The sequence below is a fragment of the Balaenoptera acutorostrata genome, chromosome 3 (assembly GCF_949987535.1).
Source record: "Balaenoptera acutorostrata chromosome 3, mBalAcu1.1, whole genome shotgun sequence".
Classification (NCBI taxonomy): Eukaryota; Metazoa; Chordata; class Mammalia; order Artiodactyla; family Balaenopteridae; genus Balaenoptera; species Balaenoptera acutorostrata.
This window is the reverse complement of record NC_080066.1, coordinates 146,636,380-146,657,489: the sequence shown is the minus strand read 5'-3', so window position 1 is coordinate 146,657,489 and position 21,110 is coordinate 146,636,380. Positions and strand designations below refer to the sequence as shown.

The window sequence follows — 21,110 nt, the reverse complement described above, 5'->3', positions numbered from 1 at the left end:
GTCCTCCCCTTCCCAGCCCCCTGGCTGCCAGCTCTCCATCTGCCCACCGTGATCTCCGGTCCTCTGCGGGAGATGCGGGGCTGGGAAGGCGATATTGGCCTCTTTCCCAGGTGTCTTCCTTTCCCTCTTTCTATGCCCAGTCAGAAACTGATCCCCTTCCCTTCCTTCCCTGGACTGTGTCTCCCTCTTTCTCCACAGCTTTCTTGGGGGGTATGTTTGTTTGGTTGCCTCAGGTACAGAGCTTAGGGTGGCAGGTTGTTCTGATGCCACTTCGAGCCCTCCCAGGAGGACAAGAGCAGGCCCCTGGGGAGCTGTGCCAGCATAACCCTGGGGGCTCAGCTTACCGATTCTCCTGCGTTCTCAGCACCCAGTAGCAAAGGAGCTGTTATTCTGGCCTTCAGACTTGGGTCATCAGGGGGTTTTTCTCTTTGCTGTAACCAGGAAGAGGGGTCAAGGGGAGGGCTGAATAGCCTTCCCGGGGCAGGGATGGGGGATACAGTGTCTTTCTCTCTAGAAAACAAATGGGCCAGTTTCCAGGTCCCCAGTCCCCGACCTTGTGTCTCCAGGAACAAGGTGCCTCCAGCTCTGCATGTGACCACCGGCTCCCATCCTGTGGCAGGACTGCCCATTGCCTTTCTTCCTCTTAGAAAAGACAGCCCTTTGAGAGTCGGGTTTTCCCCCTGGTTGCAAGGTAGTGCTACATCTGCTTGCCTGTGGAGACAGAAGGCACTGGATTGGGGGGGGGGGGCCTGGACTGCTGGGTGACTCTCCTGTCTGCTCCTGTGACTGAACTAATGCTGTGAGTGGTTGGGCCAGGGGTGGGCCTCCCAGGACACCCTAGAGGCATGGAGGGGTGGGCTGAGATGAGGCTTGGCCTTTCTCCCCTAGGCTTTATATTTGGGGACAGAGTTGAGTAACTGGGGAGACAGTAGAGAGTGGGCCAACTTATTTATCTCGTCCTTGGAGGGAAATTACAAGCTGATTTAGTGTTGACTTTGGTCACTTAAAGGTACAGGAGGGAGGGAGCAGTAAAGGATAGCAGGAAAAAATGAAGTCCCCTGAGCTATAGCTCTATATGGCCCTGGACCTTGTGGCTGAAGTCAGATGCAGGTGCTAGACCAGAGGGCACCACCAGCCCCGCTTCTAGGACCCTTTCCCCTCTAAATGGGCAGGGTTGATTATGGCTCAGTTCTCCTTTGGGTTAATCCCCAAGCTATTCCGAGCTGAGGATAATGATATAGAGGGCTGACCTCCCCACCTCCAGTGGTGAGAGAGGGGCTTTTCCATGGACTGTTACTCAAATGTACTGACCATAGATGGGAAAATGATACTCCCTCCGACTCCCCCTTTTAAAGTGATGAGGCATGAATTTTTACATTTATAAAGTGACTTAAGTGCCTTGGGTTCTTGAATGAAAGATGTTAAATGAGTTAGGGAGCCTTATACTGGGTTTAATTTCACTTGTATCAGATTCACATACTGTTTCTAAAGGGAAAGGTGTCATTTTGCAGGAAAGGGCTACATTACAGCATTTGTGATAGGGAAGGCTCAGTGTTGGTTTTAAAAGTGTAGTTTTTAATCAGAAAGGCACTTGCGGGCAGCAAGTGCTTTTCTGTCTGCCTCTGCTCTCCGGATACCTTCAAGTTACTTCCTAGTAGGGTTTTTTTCTGGTAGATTGTGTCCAGCCTGGATGTCAGTGACAGTCACCCTCCAAGCTCTCTTAGAAGGGTCTCTGATGATGTTGGGGACGCTGATGTTATAAATTGAGACCGGGGTAAGGGCAGTAAAGTGAAGCCGCTTGGCCTTATCAGCAGCCGTATCAGATCTGGCTGTCCTTGAGGGAAGGGAAATCTAACCCTGGCACAGCCTGACTGTTTTCAAATTTGTATCTCTTTACTTTCCTCCGCACTCCTCCCCCACCCCCAATTTACAGACAAGGTGGTTTGGGTTATTTTTTTATTTTTATTTTTTGTTCCAGGAACATTCCTTTTAAGGTGTGGATAATTTCTGACTTGTCAAACTCTCAGCTCCCTTTGTGGCAACACCTGGCTAAGGAGGGAATGTCGGAAGGGGTGCTGATACTCGGAGCAAGAAGAAACTCAGCCTTACTGACCAGGTCCTCTGCTTCCTCCACCACCACCTCTCAGCAATCAGAGGCTTTGTATTTGAAAAGTAAAGTCTAAGCTGATTTCTGAGGAAGGGCTGGGAGGTGGTACTTTTGACTATGGCTTCCATGGAGGGAAACTGAGTCACACTAAGAGTTAGCACACTGGCTGTGGTGTGTGTGAATGTCTGTGTTGGGGAAGTTTTCCTTTCCTGGGATTGAAGAATGTTTACCGTTAAGTACCGGAGGAGATCCACTGGTTACACTTTCTCGTCATGAGATAAAGATGCACTGATAGAATTTAGGTACCTATATGTGTTGGGTTTCAAATATACATTTGCCTCAGACTTTGAGCTGGGGTTTGTGCCGTGCTGCTGTGATTCAAGGGAAAGGAAGGGGTTTTCACCGCTGCAACTCACAGCCATAGATAGAACTGAGGCTGAATAAGGAATCTATCCCATTCTCTATCCCATTCCCAGATGAAAAAGAGAATCTGCTCCCTTCCCTTTGCTCACATCCATCCTGCAGGTGTGAACTCCCACTCTCCTTCGCCCTAAGGCTGTCCTCAATGTTCATTTTTACATCAGTTCCTTTATGTACAGATTTGGTGGGGTCGAGGTCACAGAGTGAGTGATATTGGCCCCCTGGTCCCTTAGAGGATGGTTCTGAAAGGTAACTTTCTACCCTCCCCGGATGTTGGTGCTTCTGCCTTTGGGGTCGGCCACCATCAAGTCTGGCAACTTGAGGAGTAACCAAAGTCATTGCCAATTCCTGTTTCTGCACATCCAGCTTCCCATTGCTCTTTATTCTGCTTGCTCCCCAACAGGGAGTTTGATATCCTTTCAGGGCTCTTGGTTCTCAGTGTGGCTCGTATTATAGAAGGGACAGCATCCTTGGAATTAGGGCAGACAGTCTACATGGGCAGGACTTGGGTCCTCAGATTGCTCCTTTTTGCTGCTCCCTCTGGAAGCATGGCAGTTAAAACAAAGTAAGACTTGCATTGTCAAATCCTAACTTACCATAGGGAGATCTAATAAATCGGGGGCGTAATTGGAGAGGGCTCTTTCTGCCATTCCTTTCCACGTCAGAAGCCCTGCATTCAGGACACACTGGATTAGCCATTTCTGACTGCTTTTGTAATTGGACTTGAATGACGAAGGCCTTCTAGCTGGTTCATTCATTTGTTGTTTCCTTTCAGTTTTTAAGAGGCACTCCTGTCACGTGAGTTTCTGGAATGGTCCGTTTTCATCAGAAAGGTCACTTACCCTGAGTTTTCCTAAGACCTTGACACCAGCCCCGAGCTAGGGATGCCAGCCAAGAAGGAGACTGAAGGGCCACAAAGAGAGGATTCTTTTCTGGAGTTCTGGAGTTCTTTGGAGCAACGGTGGGGACCACTGCCAGCCCCCATCTTCTTTTTCATAGCTGTCCTTGGCCAGACCCCATTTAGTCTTCAGTCCCTAGGACTCCCACCCCCCCTTCATTCCCGATCGAAAAAGCCTTTCTAAAGCCAGGAATAAGGCAGCCAGGGTAGCGGTCTTACTTTCTTCTACCTTCTGAAAACAAATATGGACGAGAAATATTGTCACCAGTGGGCAACATAAGCCGCGGCTCCAGACTTTTGTTTTGTAATTGTGTTCTTGCCTGCCACAAACAAGGAGGTGACCTTCCTATGCTGATCTGTAGATGCCTTAAAGCTTTCATATAGCCTGCCCAGTTTCCAGCACATGGCGAGTACCTATTAAATCATCAGCTGTGGTACTTGGATATGATCAGATACCCAGATTTCTAGGTTGTTGGGCAATGATGTTGTTTGTGCAGGAGCTGATGGTTGGCGAAGGCTTCCGGAATTAGGAAATCTGGGATCCCTCCCTGACTCACTTATGTGACCTTGGACAGCCCATTTCAGCCCTCTGGGATTTAATTCCACACAGGGAGCTTCAGCTGGCTTCAGTGAACCTAGCAATAATAACGACGACAGCCACTGTTTATTGAATACTTACTATATGCCAGGCATTGGGCTAAGCACTTGATAAAGGATAAAGTCACTGCCCATGTTACACAGCTAGCAAGAGTCCAAATTGGGATTTAAACTGAGATCTGTCTGATGCTACCGTGTTCAGTAGCCTTGGATTGCATGGTGGAACAAATGCTGGGGAGGAAGTAAAGTGGAGGTGGTGTTAGTTAAAGCAGAGGAAGGAGAGCTGGTGTGGATTAAACACAGCTAGTTAAAAGGAGATGAAAATTGAGATTCTCCTTTGAAAAACAATATCCTGACGAATGTTTGGGAAGAGAGGGGTCGGTACCCTGCACCGGGGAAGCAGACCAGATGGCCTGGGATTTACTATAAGAGGACCAGACTTCTGCTTGGCATAGGGATGTATCATAAACCCCATTTCATTTGGATGCCAAATTTTTCTCTTGCTTGATAGGCTGTCTGGGCAGCATTTTGCCTTCCGTCACCCTCCTTCCACTAGTCATAGTAGTTTGTCTTAGCAGATTCTTGACTCCAGGCCTAATCCTCCAACCTAGTTTCTGGGCCTTCCCCTGCCCGTCATTATGGTCCAGCTGTGGAGACCCTGATTGTGACTCTGGGTCCCAGGTATACTCTGCAAAGTACAGTAAGCATTGGACTATCCTGTTCTTCTGAGAAAGTACTTGTGGCCGCTGATTACTCCATTCAAAGGTGACCGGCTAGTTCATCGGGATGGTCCTCATCTCTTTTATCCTTGTTTGTTCCAGGTAAGTTAACTCTGGGGCTTTCCTACCACTTTGAGGTGTTTGTGGAAGAGGAATGAAGATTGAGGTGGTGGCCTGCGGGAGGGGAGCTGACCTCCTTTGAGAGTTATCATGACGGTGTATAATGGAGCGTTGTGCTGGGGCCAGGGGACTTTGTTTGGTTCTTGTCTCAGCTCATGTGACATGAGTTCGTTTCCTTGTCTGTAAAATGAGAATGTTGGAAGAGATATTCTCTAACACCTCCTCCAGCAATCATGCTTGGGTCATCTAGTAGAATCTGGATAATTTGGTTTTTTCTCAAACGATAACTCAGCTGGTCTGGAGTTGTAGGAAGTCACAGCTGGGAGAGCAGAGGTGGGGTTGAAGGAGAAAGAAGCCAAATTGGAAGTTAGGGGACTAAGTCACAGTTGGAGCAAGTCCCTTCTTGGGAAGGGGGACTGGGTTGGATCGTTCCTCGTTCGTTTAAATGGGGCAGCCGAGAGGTGGCGTCTGTTCACCCTTACACATGCCATCTCCTAAATGATGAGGTGCACCCCTTGCATCTTGTCTTAAAACTTAAACTTCACCCCCACCCCCCCGTCCTTCTGCTTTCCCCAAGTGAAGGCAGCAGGGAAGTCGTGCATTGGTGTATGTCTTACAGTCTGCACATACATTTGGCAGACGCCAGGGCCTGGTTCAGTCCAGGATCCTCCAGGGCTCCAGGACCGGAGGACTTTGGCTGATGCTTTCCGAATGACTCAGAGTCAATGAGAACGTATCTCCCTCTGCTGCCCTAGCTCCACTTAAAAGAGCAAGATCATACTATGAGCTCAGCCTAGGAACTCAGGGAGTCACAGCTTTTCTGTTCGTGAAATTGGGCCGCCTCGATTTCCCTTTGCACAAGCCATTTGTCCAAGGATTCTGTTCTCCATTGGTACGTCTTCTGTTTTAATTTCATCATATTCAAGGTTGGGGAGCAAATGAGTTCCCATTGAACCCACCAAACCAATCTTTTCTGTCCCTACCTGCCTTGCTTTTTTCCTGAGTTCCTTATTGCCCTATAGCAGTGATTTCTAATGGTGGTTACCATACCACTGGGAATATTGAGAGATGATTTTAGTTGGTAAAGGGACAAACATTTCATTTTAATAGCTATGTTTCTAATGAGTGTAAAGAAACATGACTCATTGGGATGACTTAACTCATTAACGTGACTTAATTTTGTCTCCTGCTGGACCTTAATGTTGATTCAGTGGGATTAGTTGTTTCCCTGCCCTGGGAGGAAAACTCAATCAGGCTCCATAACTTTCCAGGTCATTCTTAGGCGGTAGAAGGTCCTGTGGTCACTTTAAGTCACAAATGGTCTCAATTCAGTACTTAATACATCCAGTCCTTTGTCACTGGGCTGAGAGGGACAGGAAAGGGCTTGCTTGGCCAGCACTGTTGTCTGCCAGCTCCCAGCTTTCTGGGCTTGGCAGGTACTTAATGCTGAGTCTCTTCTTGTGGCCACGTTCATGGGTTTCTCAGAGACTCTTCCCCCACATTTGCTGGGACCATTTACTTCTGGTTGTCTTGAAAAGAGCAAATTATCCTCTATTCTAGATCACTGTTCTCTCCTCGGCCCCTAAAATCCGCGATTCACCTCCAGCCTCTTCCGGCTAAGGTCCTTCTGTCTGTCCGAGTGGCCCTCTTGGACAAGACCTGCTCGGATCTCTTGCCAGCCCTCACCTGCATGTGGCTCACTTTAGCCCAAGGGGACAATCACACATCCTCTGGCGCAGTGAACCTGGGAATGCAGGCCCATCCCCCAGCTCAGCCGGCTCCCTTGGCTCCGCCCACAGCAGATGGCCAGCTTGTGTCTCACACCTTGTGTGTCTCAGGTACAGTCAGATGCCGGTCCACCCTGTCTTCTCAGTTGCAAGGTCAGATATCAGATTTCCTGCATGGTTCTTCTGGAGGCCCTCTTACCAGCTTGGGAGCGTTCTACCTGTTGTATTCAGTGCCTTAGTTAAGACTTTTGATGGAACCTCTTGTTATGTATCATCAAAACCATAGCTGTCACAAGAAGCCCAGGATTTCTTGGATATTATAGCTTAGGATAAGGCTACAGTACATATATAACTACAAATTTAACTTAAAAGGTTAACAACAACTAACATTTATTGAATACTTATAATGATTGCCAGGTACTGTTTTCAGGACAGTAAACACTCTTTCATGTAACTCTTACAAGGGAGGTACTTGTATTATTTCTGTTTTACAAATGAGTAAACTGAGGCAAAGAGAGGTTAAGCAGCTTGTCCAAGGTCACACAGTTGGCATCAGAGCCCGGATTCAGATGGAAAGAATCTGACCCCAGAGTGGCCTCATTTAAATAGCCATACTCTGCCTCTTCCTGCGAGGGTAGTGGGCAGCCATAAGTCATGAAGGTAGAACTCAAATGATTGGGAAATGCAGCTTTAGGACATAATTGTAAGTTCTTCACTCTGGCATTTAAGCGCTCTATGCATTGCCTTTACCTGCTTTTCTAACAGCTTGTTCTGTGCCCTTCACCAGAGCCTAATCCACATGCCCAACTCACCTGCCATGCACCCGCCCGCCCCGCCCCATACCTCATTATTTCCCTGCCAGGAGGTCCCTCCCCTGCTTTGCTGCCTCCCCAAATTACAGTCCTTGTAGAAGTCGGAACCCATCTTTGCTGCGAAGGTGTGTTTGACCAAAACCGCTTCAGCTGGGATCTTTTACAACTCTTTTCATTTCCTCACTAAATTGGCAATTATTATGTGCTTTTATGCAGAGAGCGGTGAAGAGCAGTTAGCACACCTGAGTCTGATCTCTCTGTGCCACTCACTTCCTGTTTCTAACTTGTGCAAGGCCTTCACCCTCTCTGAACTTCGGTTTCATCATTTTTAAAGTGTGGGTGTGGATTAGCTCCTTTCAGTTTCCAATAGTCAATGATTTATGGTCACCTTCCAGTCTCCTCTAACTTTTCAGCTCTTGAGGGCTGGACCCGTGTCTAGTATGTTTCAGTACAGCCCAGGACTCTGTACAGGCTTTTACACACAGACAGTATTTAACAATGTCAGTTGGTTGGTTGGCTGGTGGGAAGTGCTTTAAGTCTGCTCTGGGCTTGACTGACTTTTAGAAATTGCCTTCCCCTGGGTGATCACTGCTGAGGACCGTTGCAGTTCTCTTTTCTGTACAAGTTTATAACAAAAGTTTTGGGTCCAATCTGCCGCCTTTTTCCTTTAAGAGACGTAATGTAATGCTATTCAGGCCCACACTCTTTTATCTGCAGTTTCAAAATGCAAAACATTCTAAAACCAAAAGGCTTTTCTTTAACTCGTGTGATGGCAAAGCCTGACCTGGACGAACATGAGGCCACTGGCTGTCTCTTTACTCGGCAGAGTGTGAATATTCATAGATCTGGCTGCAGAAATGTTAATGTGTTTGGGGGTGCTGCCCCCAGACCCTGCTGTGGGGATTATGTAATCTACTGGATGTGCTCTACATTACCTTTTTAAAAAAATCTAAACAATTCTGAATGCCAAGGGTTTGGGACCAGAGATTGTGGTTCTGTGCGATATTTCTTCAGAGATGCTATTGGCAGTAAGGGGTGGATAGGTCCTTGGGATGCGGGACTGTGCTAACATCACAGACCCTCACATGACCTCGCCTCCTTGGCCTTGCCCTAATCTTGGCCCTGGTTCCAGTATGATAGCCCACGCTTTGGATTTCCAATTTGTTTTTTTTAAAAAATATTGCATTATGATATAATTTATCTTGATAAGTAAGTCTTTCTTGGCATCTCCTTAAGTTTTGTGCCGAGGCAAGTGTCACTCTTCTCTCACCCTAGTCCCAGCCCTGCTTGACTCCTAAACCAAGAAGACTTCCCCGTTGCTGCTGTGGCATCTCAGGGATGAACTGGTGTGTCCTCAGGGTGGGAGTGACTGCTGGGTGCATGTACTTCACTTTAATCCTGGGATTGGGGGTGGTGGGAAGGGCCCTGTTGGCCCCTTGGCTGAGTCAGCTCTGCAGAGAGACTTGTAAACTCGTTCCTAGATGCACGTCCTACATCTGGATGTTTCTTCAGAGCCCAAGTGAGCCAGGTTCCTCTACTTCCTTCTGGGAAGGGATGCAGTAACTCATTTGAGAGTCAATCTGCTTGTTAATCCCTACAGCTGCTTCGACCTGACATTTTAAAATTAAAAACAGAAAAAAAAAAAATACACACACACACACACACACACACACACACATACAAATGTTCCTGGAAGAACATGAAAACAACAGAAGAATGTACAGTGGTGGAATCTAAAGTGTTCTATTTTGTTGTCTTCATTTTTTTTTGATGAGGAAACCAAGAGGAGAGGTAATAGAGTTGTGAGGGTTAGTGGAAGAGCCAGGCTCAGAAAGCCCTGTTTCCAGGCCTCCCATTTCCAGGCCTCCCAAGCCAGCAGGCTGTGCCGTTCCTTTTTTCCCAGTCCCCAGGTGTCCTCAGATGGGGAGGACACATGAATCAGTTAGCTATCCCCTCTTGATTGAAGGACACTTTTTTTTTAACCCTTCATCCCTATTTGGCAGTGACGGGCATGCCTATGGGAATTTAGGCCACCTTTCCCCTCCCATTAAATAACCAGCCCCTCTCAGATTCGGAGCCCTAAGTATTTCTGGCCTGCCTTTTTAACCTATTACATACTGTTTTACTCATCTTCTCATGCATTAAGAAGATATTCCCCAGACAAAGCCTGGCACCTAGTTCTTTGACTTCTAAACACATCACTGCCTCCAGACATTCAGCCATTTGTCATTTCCCTGGGCCCTGCAGATGATGTGTGGTCTTCTACCTATTGTCATTACATGCTGGAAAATGCTGAGGTATAGTGTAATTTAAATTAATCGTGGAGATGAAATTTCCCAAAGGTCCCCAATTGAATAGTTGTCTTAAGCCCCATGGGTTGACCACGTCGTGTACCCATCATTCAGGAACTTCATGTCAATATCTGTAAAAGACCATTGAATTTACTCTGTGGGATTGATCATGTGAAGCCACCCTCATTCTACTCACCCCTCCACTTCCCTCAGCACTGCAGTTTCCCTTGCATCCCACAATCTGGGATGGTGCCCCTTTTTATTAGAACAATTATTTGTAATGCCTCCTAATTACCCCGATTAAAATTCATAGATAATATGACATACCTGTATATGTAAATTAAAAAAAATCAATATGCCTAAACTGTATTGTGAAAGAGAAATAAAGGAAAAGTTAATTATAATACAGTATCACATATTCCAGTATGTAATTGTTTGGGCACGACGACACAGAAGACAGAAGGAAAGAGTCAGATGCTTGAACCTGTACATAGAATCACTGAGAATGTAACAGCTACAAATACCCACAAGATACAGGTGTGTTGTGTGGGTGACTCGAATACCAGGAGAGGTGACGCTGAGGCTGACGTGGTTTTCCCAGCTGGTGGACCACTCTTGGTAAAGTTCCGAACATAAAGCACAGTATCCCCTCGACTTGCACTCCGGTGGCATTCCTGGACAATTCAGTATATGTTAAAACCATGCAAAAATCCTCTGTGTTTATTTCAGAAAGGGAGTTTGGTTCTAGATGCCGATAATTATAAATGGGCTTTTCACCTCTGCTAATGCCCAGTGGAATGTTCTAAAGTTATGTGGCGGGGGGGGGGTGGTTCTTTTGTGGGTTGTTGTGGGAACTGCAGGGCGTCTGGCATTCCAGGTCCCCACTAATAAGTACCTGTGGCACTCCCCACCCACCATGGTGCTGACAGAAGGCCCCTACCCCCGCCATCCCGGGGGTGGCCCCATTGAGAACTACTGGTCTGGAAGAAGGACCAGGACCAGGAACTGGGAGATCTGTGTTCTGGGTCTGGGCCACAGCACCTTAGTACATATATGACCTTAACTCTGGCTACCTGGGTCTCCTCTCTATAAAGGGATTATAATGACATACGTGTCCTTGGCCTCTGGGATTGTGGCTTGCTGTGCTCTCCCCATGACCTCAGGACAGCCCAGGGCATCCATATGTGCCCCACAATGTATGTCCCAGCCACAAGCTCTCCCTGGCTGTGTTTTTTTTTTTTTCTTGGCCTTTAAACATCCTTAGGTCTCTCTTATCTGGGAAAGAAGGAAGGAGAAAGGGAGAAGGGATGCCTCCCCCTGCCCCCATCTCTACATCTCCAACAGCTTTTCTCTCTCCTTTCCTTCACAAGCAAATTTCTCAAAAGAGTCATCTGTCCACACTGTCTCAGTCACCTCCCTCTGCAGTCACACCTCCTTCTTAAATGGTCCCCAGGGACCTCTTTTTGCTAAATCTCCTCCATCCCTGTCTGGCTTGCCTCTGCCGTTGACTGTGACCCCTGACACTCTCCTGCCCCCACTTCCCTGGCGGGGCCCCTTCCTGACGTCCTCCTCCCTCCCTGGCCTTTCCACAGGCCCCTTCACAGTACCTCCTCCTCCGCCAGCCCCGGATGTCACCCCTTGCATCTTCTCCCCAGAGGGTCCTCCTCTCTGCTGCTCCAACCAGCGGGGGTCCCAGACCTGCCTCCAGCCTAGAGTCCTGTGGGCATCTCACACTTAGAGCGTCTGAAATGCAGTTCATTGTGGGTCACCCCCGATGCACATCTTTGCCGGCATCCTCTTCTCTCAGGGAATGACCCCTCTATTGCCCAAGTCAGAAGTATGGATGCCATTCTCTCTCTGTCTCTCTGTCTGTCTCTCACCCTCTCTCTCCACCCCCCCGCCCTCTCTCTCTCCCTCTCCCCCCCCCCCCCCCCCCCCGCACAATAAATCTCTCCTGTCAGTCCTGCTTTCTTAATAGCTCTGGAGTCTTCGCTAATTTGAGTTGGCTGCTTGACCCTTGTTGGCATTTAGGATTGCGCCCTCTACTTACTGTTTGGCTGGATTAAGATCTTTAGAGGCTCTCAGCGCTGACAGGCTTCAGGTCCCCAAGGTAATTAAAAATAAATTAATAGAATTCTAAATTATAATATAAAATCATGTACTTAGAAACAACAAAATTTATTTGTGCGCTGAAGCCCCAGTAGCTTCTTTCTGATTCTCACTCATTTTCTCTTCTTTAGAATAATTTCCTCTGGTGTCCCATCGTGGCTGGTGCCCTCAGTGTGTGTCTAGTGGGCTCGCTGGGCAATCCAGGATCACTTAGAATGTCAGCCACCTGTGGCCCGAGCTTGGCTCTTTGCCTCTTGGGTCTTTGCGTGTACCTGGTGGCATGACATAGACACTGAGTAATTGTTTAAGGAACGTGTGAAGGAATGCATGAATAATGAGATAAACTTGAAGTAAGTTCATTTAAGTAAAAGGCACTGTCAGAATGGAGGTTATTATTTTTAGGCTTCTGGTATTTGACGCTACAGTAGAATTTCCACTGATGTGCTTCAGCTTTCATACTCCAACCCACTTAGCGTTGAGTAGTCTGTACATAAAAGATGCATATAAGGATTTCTGAATTAATAAATGAAGTTGTACAATGAGATGGCTTGCTCGATTCCCTTTCCTGCAGTGAGGCTGCTTAAAGAGACTCCATCAGCTGCCTCTTATTTAAAGAGGTGCATTATTTAAAGTGGCTACACCTCCTCATAGTACCTGGGGAGGGAGGCTGTGCTTGTGTGTGGGGAGGGGAGGGGAGGGGGGTTTACTTCGGAGTTAGGTGGTGGTGATGGTGGTGGGGTGTGGGAAACAGCATGTACCCTAGAAAGCCTGCATGAGATCTCAGAAGGGATGGACGTGGTCTAAAGGCCTAAAGTCAGGCAGAATGAATAGGACTAACCACAAATTTGGGGGGTGGAAATGAAATACCATGAAACACCTAGAAGGCTGTGGCTTAACAAATATAACCTGACTCGTTAGTATGGGCTTGTGGACAAAACAGGTGTCAGAACATCTCCAGAAAATATTAACTACATATAAGAATAGATCCAAAAGGTTAACCAATTCTGTCCTGTGGTACTGATAGGGCGGCCTCCTGGAAGATTGCTGATCTTGGGTAGAGGAAGGAGTAAGTCGGTGGAGAAGTAAGAAAAGGGGAGGGCCACATTGGAGAGGAAATGTGTCTATGAGGGACATTTTGACAGGGCTGGAATTTGGGGGCCAGTGTAGACATGTGATGACAAAGGTCCTCCCTGGATTCACCCTCCACGTCTGCTCCACCCCACCCCACCCCACCCCACCCCACCCCGTCAAATGGAAGGGACCCCTGTGTTGTTTTTTTTTCTCCAAACTTTTTGTTTTAAGTCCTTATTGAATTTGTTACAATATTGCTTCTGTTTTATGTTTTGTTTTTTTGGCCAGGAGGCATGTGAGATCTTAGCTCCCTGACCAGGGATCAAACCACACCCACTGCATTGGAAGACAAAGTCCCAACCACTGGACCGCCAGGGAAGTCCCTCTCCAAACTTTTTATTTGGAAGTAACTTCAAACTTACAGAAAAGTTGCCAGAATAGTACAGAACATGCATATACTCTTTATCCAGATTCAGTATTTTTTAACATTTTGCCTCATTTGCTTTATCGTTTATGTTCTCTCTCTCTCCCTCTTTCTCCCTTTTTCCTGAACCTTTTTTTTTTTTAATTAATTTATTTTTGACTGCGTTGGGTCGTCATTGCTGCGCATGGGCTTTCTCTAGTTGCAGCGAGCGGGGGCTACTCTTCGTTGCGGTGCGCAGGCTTCTCATTGTGGTGGCTTCTCTTGTTGTGGAGCACCAGCTCTAGGTGTGCGGGCTCAGTAGTTGTGGCACTCAGGCTCAGTAGTTGTGGCTCTCGGGCTCTAGAGCGCAGGCTCAGTAGTTGTGGCGCACGGGCTTAGCTGCTCCATGGCATGTGGGATCTTCCCAGACCAGGGCTCAAACCCATGTCCCCTGCATTGGCGGATTCTCAACCACTGCACCACCAGGGAGGTCCTTTCTTGAACCTTTTTAGAGTAAGTTGTCTACATCATGGCGCTTTCTCTCTGGATATTTCAGTGTGGATTCCTAAGAATAAGGATATTGTTTTACAGAAACTTCAGTAAATTGAACTTTGATATGATACTTTTATCTAATCTGCTGGTTGTCTTACACTTTTGTTGATTGACTTAATAACGTCCTTTACAGCATTTATTTCCTCTCCAGTCCAGGATCCAGCACTGCATTTAGTTGTTATGTCTCTTTAGTCTTTTCATCCAGAACAGTTCCTCAGCCTTTCTTTGTCTTTCATGACATTAACATTTTTAAGAATATAGCCTCCTCCTCCTCCCCCTTTAAAAAAAATAGGATGTTCTTCCTTTTGGATTTCTCTGCTGTTGCCTCACATTTAGACTGAGTTATACCCTCCTGGCTAGCATACACATGAGTGATGTTGTATCTTTTTCATTGTATTACATCCAGAGGCACCGGATGTCCATTCGCCCCTCACGTGTGATGTTAAGTTGGATCACTTCGTCAAGGCGTCCAATTTCTTCACTGTGCATTTACTGATTTTTCCTCGCTACTAATAAGCAATCTGTGGGGAGACAACCTAAGACCATATAAATGTTTTACTCCTTGTCCACATTTTGCCCCGAGATTTACCAATCATCCACCCTGGGTTTGCAGGTATTTCTGGATCCCAGGCAAGGCATGGGAGGTCAAGCTATCTGGGACCAGGTGACCCATTTTCGAGGGCATCGCCCACGTGGGAGGACCTTGCTGTGCTGTGCCCAGCCCTGTTGAGAAACCGCATTTCCACAATAGTTTTCCTCTTCCTACTCCCACCAGGAACAGAAGCTAATTCGTCATTCACTCAACTGACACATAAGAATGTTCTTGTGAAAGCTTCTCAGCTTTATTTGGGCACAGTGGGGTATGGAACGAAAGCTAGTTCCCTCTCGCTGTTTTTAAGAAGCCTACCATTGAGTTGGGGAGACAAGACTTGGTCATTGAAAGGTAAAGGACATGTAAGTTGTCAGTACTGTGACCCCACAGGACAGCTCAGTGAGAGCTGTCCTATGACCCTGGAGAATTAAGTGCCCTTAGGAGTTTGGGGGAGGAGGGATCAGAGTGGGTTAGGTACGATGCAGGGACATTTCATTAACAAGGGTAATCTTTGAGTGGGCCTTAAAGGACAGGCAAATCTGGGTAAACAGTGATAGATAAGGGCATTCCAGGAGGGGAACAGTGTGCACAGAGACCTGGAGACGGGAGCATGGATGGAGAAATTGGGGGAAAGCAAGTTATGTACCACTCTGGATGGGGCCAAGGGTTGGTGTAGGGGGCAGGATCTACCCCCTTACTGAGCACCTACCTCGTGCCAGGCATTTTAAAAAATAACTTTCCCGATTCTGAAAGTAACACATGTTTGATATAGGAAGTTTAGAAAAATAGTTTTTCTATATAAAGAAAAATTTTAATAAAGTCGTTCTATTCTTTCATCCAGAGGTAAGTGGTTAACCATGGTGTATTTCCTTCATTTCTGAGATCTTTAACATTCTTCTGGCAACAGTTTTGTTTGGGTTCATAGATTCAGAAGCCCCTCTTATCCCTCAGAGGATATTAATCATACTTTGAAAAACATTTCATTCTGGTGACTTTATTCATTTTGTTTTCCAGCTAGAACTTCCGTTCTCTAATTTGGTGCTTCTTTGGTGGTTTTGGTTTTTGTCAAATGTTTGGTAAGTCTTGGTCGTGTTTCTCCCTTTGTAGTTTGAGGTTTTTCAGTCACCTCTGTGTGAACCCTGATTCCGTGCTCTAGAGCCAGCTGCCCCTGGTTGTGGACAGGAGCGTGGGATGTGTCTGCTGGGGATGCAGGAGCCGTCTACGCGGCCCCTTGCCTCCCCACCCTGATGTCCCGGCACGAGCCTGGGTGGAGAGGTGGGGCAGGAGACCGCTTGCCTGGCTCCTCCAAATCCTATGACCAACCACTCAGGGCCTCTCCTGGGCCCCTAATCTCTCCAAACTTGGACCCTGCAGAGCCACTCCTCTGACTGAGTGTAGAATCCTCAGCCACACTGCTGGGGTTCAAATCTTAGCCCTGGCACTTACTAGCACTATGACCTTGGGAAAGCTGTGTAACTCTGGGTCTTATTTGTAAAGCAGGGAAAATAATAGTCTGTATTTCAAAGGATTTTTGTGAAGGTTAAATGAGATAATATGTGCTTAGAACAGTGTCTGGCACATATATGTGCTGTATGAGTGTCATTATTATTATTATTATTATTCCATGGTTTTATTTTGGGGGGTTGTGGTTTCTGTATCTGTTTATTCTCAGTTGCTTCCATCTTCGGGGAGCCCATATAATTCCCTCGTTGTCTGGTGCTGTAATGGATTTATTCTTCTTAGAAAATGTCTTTTCTGTTATTTTCTAGGGACTTGGGGGATTTAGGCATTTGCCCCTGGCCTGCCATCTTGATGTAGTCATACATTTCCTTCAAGTTCTTTTTCTGTGAGACTGTATGAGTGTATTATTGTTATCTGTAATACATACGTGAAGGCATCCGTTGCCATCTGTGTCCGCTCACCCAGGAGCCTGGCCCAGGGCAGGACCCGCCACCTGGTCTAGGTTCCCGGATGCTGACTCTGTCCTGTGCAGGCCTGGGAGGTGATGAGTTCTCTTCTCCGCCTTCCTCAGGCTGGTTTGAGGCGTCCTAATGAATGTAATGGGTCCTCTGCTTCCTTTGTCAAAAGGAATGTTAATTATTTTCAGCAGTCTAATTACGTGCCTAATGAGAGCCCGACTGAGATAACATTCCCTTTAATTACTCTTGCCTAAGTGCTGTTTGGAGCCATATTTGAGAGTGTTGCAAGGCTCGGTACTTTCACAGTAGATGGAGCTGTCTGGCGAGAGGCTGAGTGAGGGGCCAGGGTTGCTGGGCTTAAGGCCCACGGTGGAAGGGCCTGCTGCAGTCAGTGCCCAGCCCAGTGTATGCTGGCCTTTCCTCTGGGCCATTACTTAAAGGAAAGGGACAGTCAGATTGGGTCACGTATGGAGCAAACAGCACCCATCACGGCTCCCCCAGAACAACTCATTTCTCGGTCTTCCCCCCAGCCCACCTGCCCTTCAAGCTCCTCTTGGTCAGGCCCCTCGCTCTTGGAGGACCTGCCCCCGTGCCTTTCGCTCCATTCAACACTTGGATTTTGAGTCCCTACTGTATGTCAAGTTTTATCCAGGACATGAGGATGCAAAGGTAAGGAACTCATGGTCCAGATGGCTTTCTAAAACAAAAAATTTGATCATGCCCTTCTCCTCTTTGGCCAGGAGAAATGCAACATGTCTGACCCCTACCCCCTTCTAGGGTTTATCTTCTGTACTTCCTTTGGTGGCCTTCCTTTTGTTCTGATGTGGTGTCTTTCAATAACCGGGCCTTCATGGGCAGACCCTTGGAAGGCAGCTCTCCCAAGCCCCTGGATGGGCTTGAGTAGGCTGGAAGGGGCAGCTTACATGAGATTGTCTGCCATGAGAAAAAAGGGCAGCTCTAGGTGGCCCATTGCCATAGGTAAATTAAGTCCCCTAATTCCTGTCTGCATATCTGCACCTCCCATGAATGGTGTAGCAGGGGGAAAGTGCTGATGAAACCCTTGGCCCCCCCATTTTCTAGCTGTCATTTAACCTCTGAGCTTCCCTTGCCTCCTGTCAATCGGAGTTAATGCCTGCTTCATGGGCTCATGGAGGGGACTCATGAGATGATCTGTGTGACATCTGCCTGGCACATAGAGGGTACTCAATGAATGGTTTGGAGTTTTTAAAATACTCCAAGCAGCACCCCCTACACTGAGTTATAGCCAGAGACTCAGGGGCTGGCCTCATTTTACCAATGGCCAGAGCCCTCTCCTGGCCTCTTGGATAAAAGTCACTCTTCAGACAGTAGACAGTGACTTTCTTGGAACAAGGGTTCATCCTTCCCCATCTCACAATGGCAGCCTTGGTTAACTAGGCTGGAGGGAGAGAATGAGGGCCGTGGTGTCTGTTCAGAAACAAAAGAGGATTTCCAAGAGCAAGGAGGCTCAGCTCAGCTTTAGGTCTGCGTGTTTGGCAGCCTTCTCGTCACCCTTGGTAAGTTCTAGAGCAATGTCCAGTGGAACTTTCTGTGATGATGGAAATGCTCTACATCTGCACTGTCCAGTATGGTAGACACTTGCCACATGTAGCTATTGAGCACTTTAAATGTGGCTAGTGAGACTAAGGAACTGACTTTTTTTATTTTATTCATTTTTAAAGTTAAATTTTAAAGAGTCACATGTAGCTAGTGGCTATCAAACTGGGTAGTGCAGTTCTGCAGTTTTCAGAAAAATATCTCTTTGTGCACTTCTTGATCTTGGCTTGGGCCTCATCTCTAGGCTACTAGTTTTCACATGTCCTGTTTGCAGAAGTCAAGGTGTGCTAGTTGCTGGCAAGGACCAGGTAAGTCAAGGGGAACTGACAAAATCAGTGACCGGAAGGGTGATTTGGAGCCCCCAGAGCTATAGCCATCCTGCTGAGATTCACCCACCATGCCAGGCATCCGACTTTCTTATTTGAGATTCTGCCCCTTACTGTCTGCAAAGGGCAGAGTCACTGGTTTTCACAGCAGCAGAGATGGGTAGGTGGTGCTCAGATACATGACTCTCGTGCCAGCTAGGTGTGTTCCAGATGAGGAAAAATCACCTGTGCTAGTTAGAATTTTCTTGATTGTAAGTGACAGAAAATCCAACAAAGTACCTGGAGTGAAAAGAAATATTTACCTTCTTGTTAAGGTGAAACACCCAGGCTAGAGAGGACCTGGTAAAGTTACTTAAATTCTTTTGATCAGAAACAGATGGAGATTCCAGCCCATGAGTCAAAGGATTTCACCTTCCCTTCATTTGTTAATGAAATTGCCAAGCAACAGCTGATGAGGAATTCACAGTTTCCAGCCCCTGTCTGCAAGAAGAGTCTTCAGTTGACTGGCTACATTTATTTGGCAGTTGGGCACTTTGCCCTGACCTAGTTGGCCCCGTAGGGCTCACCCGATGACTCTTGCGATAAGGGGCAGGGAATGTCTGACCCCTAATTCCACAAACTTTAGCTTCTCTGGCCTGCCTATTTCTCAGACTTGTTTAGCTTGTTTCACTTACTGTTCCCCCTGCCTGGAATGCTTTTCCCAAAGCTCTTTGCAAAGCTTCTTTGTGTCTTTCTGATCTATGCCCTGATGCTAGATCCTTAGAGAAGTTTAAGACTCGCCCTCCAGCATCTAGTTTCTTTCTCTCCCCTACCAGGCCTTTGCCCTCCTTCGTGGCCTGACACCAGACATTACAGTACGTGCTGGCTGGCTTACTTATTGTCTGTCTCCCCACAGAACTGTGAGCACCAAGGGGGCAGGAAGCTTGTCTTGTTCACATGGAGTACAGTCCCTGGCCTTCAGCAGGTACTCAGTCAACATTGGCTGGAATACAACACCTCGTATAAACAAAGCAGCCTCCACAGGACTTCTGGGACCAGGTCCCCTGGCTGTTTAGAAATCTCTGGGGGTGGCTTGGCTGTAGCAAGCTGTGAAAAGTAGGGCATTGGGAGTCGTGCTGTTGAGATGCTCCAGATTTGTCCTCCGAAAGACCAACTGGGCTTCTTTCTGCCTCCACCGGGGAAGAAACGAAGGGGCAGGGTCCCCATTGCTCCAAAGGCATGGTGCGGTGGATTCACCTGTGGGACATCCGAAGGATGTGGGCAGTCACAGGGAGAAACCAGACACATAAATTCCTGGTCACTTTGTGGGTGAGGCTGTGAGTCCACCGCCTGTTCCTGTCCAGCTGACAGAAGGAGCCTTGCTGGTCTCACGTGATGAGGATTCCAGGGCCCCTCAGCTGCCGCCTGATGCGATCTGCATAGGGGATTATTGATGAAGGGGAGGTGAGGCAGCTCTTTACAGTAACACATGCCTTGCTCTGGGACGGCGGCCAGGCAGCTAATTAGGGAGCCCAGCAGCTGTCCAGCCTTTCAGGCAGTGAGCAGCAGCTACCCAGTGCCAGGGGGTGGGATGGGAGGGAAAGGAAAGGAGCACAGGGCCAGAGACCACCCTCTAAGGTGTAGGGGATGGGTGGTCAGAGTTGGTTCCAGGGGGGACATTGGGAGGGGTGTGTCAGGTAGAGTGGGCTGGATGGGGAGGAGGAAGGAAGAAGAGGAGGTTGTCGGGACAGGGTAGCCTGCAGGTGAGACAGAAGACGGGGTGGTGAGATGTCCAGCAGGCAGGGTAACCCAGATTCCAAGCCCAGGGTGAGGGGCATGGAATGGAAGGACATGGCCAAGTGGGGGGGGGGGGTCCATCCCCTATCTACACCCTTTCTTCCCCATGCCAGCCAGGCCCCAGGGCCTGGGTCTCCTTGCTCCCAATGGGGAGCTGACCAGACACAGCCTTTCCCCTGGGGGGCTTTGGCATTCCAATTGCATTTGTAGCTGAGCATGGTCACTCCTTGGTTTGGGAAGTTGCCAATCCACTTGTGTTCAGGGCTGGTCTTACTACAGGACAAGTAAAAGCAGTTGTTCTGGGTCAAAAGGGAAGAACTGGGGAGGATTTGAAAAACCAGAGGGCTCCCCAATGGGTCTCTGGGGCATCTTCTCCTTACTTTATGGGCACCTGGGTGGGGTGATTTTGGGAAGAGGAGAATAGGAGAGAAAAAGGGATAGTGTTTGCCTGCCACTTCCTGGCTTCACTCTTAGGTTCCAGCCCATAGAGAAGGGTGGTGGATGGGGGTAGATTTGATTTTGAGGTTCCGGTCAGAGAAGCAGAGATTCAGTCCTGCAAGCCCAGCTTACCTTAAATAGTTATAGGGGAGGAGAGAGAATGATGCAGAGGGAATTTCCTGCCAGCAGCTGCTGGTTAAACCTCTTTGGGAAATGAATCCTACACATATGAAAACTGGATGCTTCTTTTGAGAGTGCCAGCACATCGTAGAAATAACAGAATAGGCACTGTTATTCTCTGACCTGAACCTGAGCTTGGCTCCTTGCCCATGTGAAAGCCTGCGGTTGTCTCCCGGGATGCCTAGGACGCTCTGTTCCTGCCCCATCCCTCCTCATGTGACATGTCTTCTGTACTGTCCAGACCCAAGGCACTCACCCCATCTATCCTCACCTCTCAGCCTGGGTGATGGCTCTTGGAGGTGGGAGAAAGGATAGCGAGCACCCTCCTTTCTTCCCTGGTCTGCAGAGACAGCCCTGCCCATTGTAAACCAACGTTTATGGTGCTTTGTGGGAGAGAACCCTTCCATGATGGTGGCCTAAAAATTAGAGAAGAACACCAGACATCATTATGTTTGGTTAATAACACTGGATGTTGCAA

The 21,110-nt window shown here is 47.8% G+C and overlaps 1 protein-coding gene across 3 annotated transcripts in view; it reads left to right on the top strand.

The window, feature by feature from the left end:
* TMEM229B (transmembrane protein 229B) overlaps positions 1–21,110 on the top strand; it is a 39,379-nt gene that overhangs the window by 1,122 nt on the left and 17,147 nt on the right. The window lies entirely within an intron of this gene.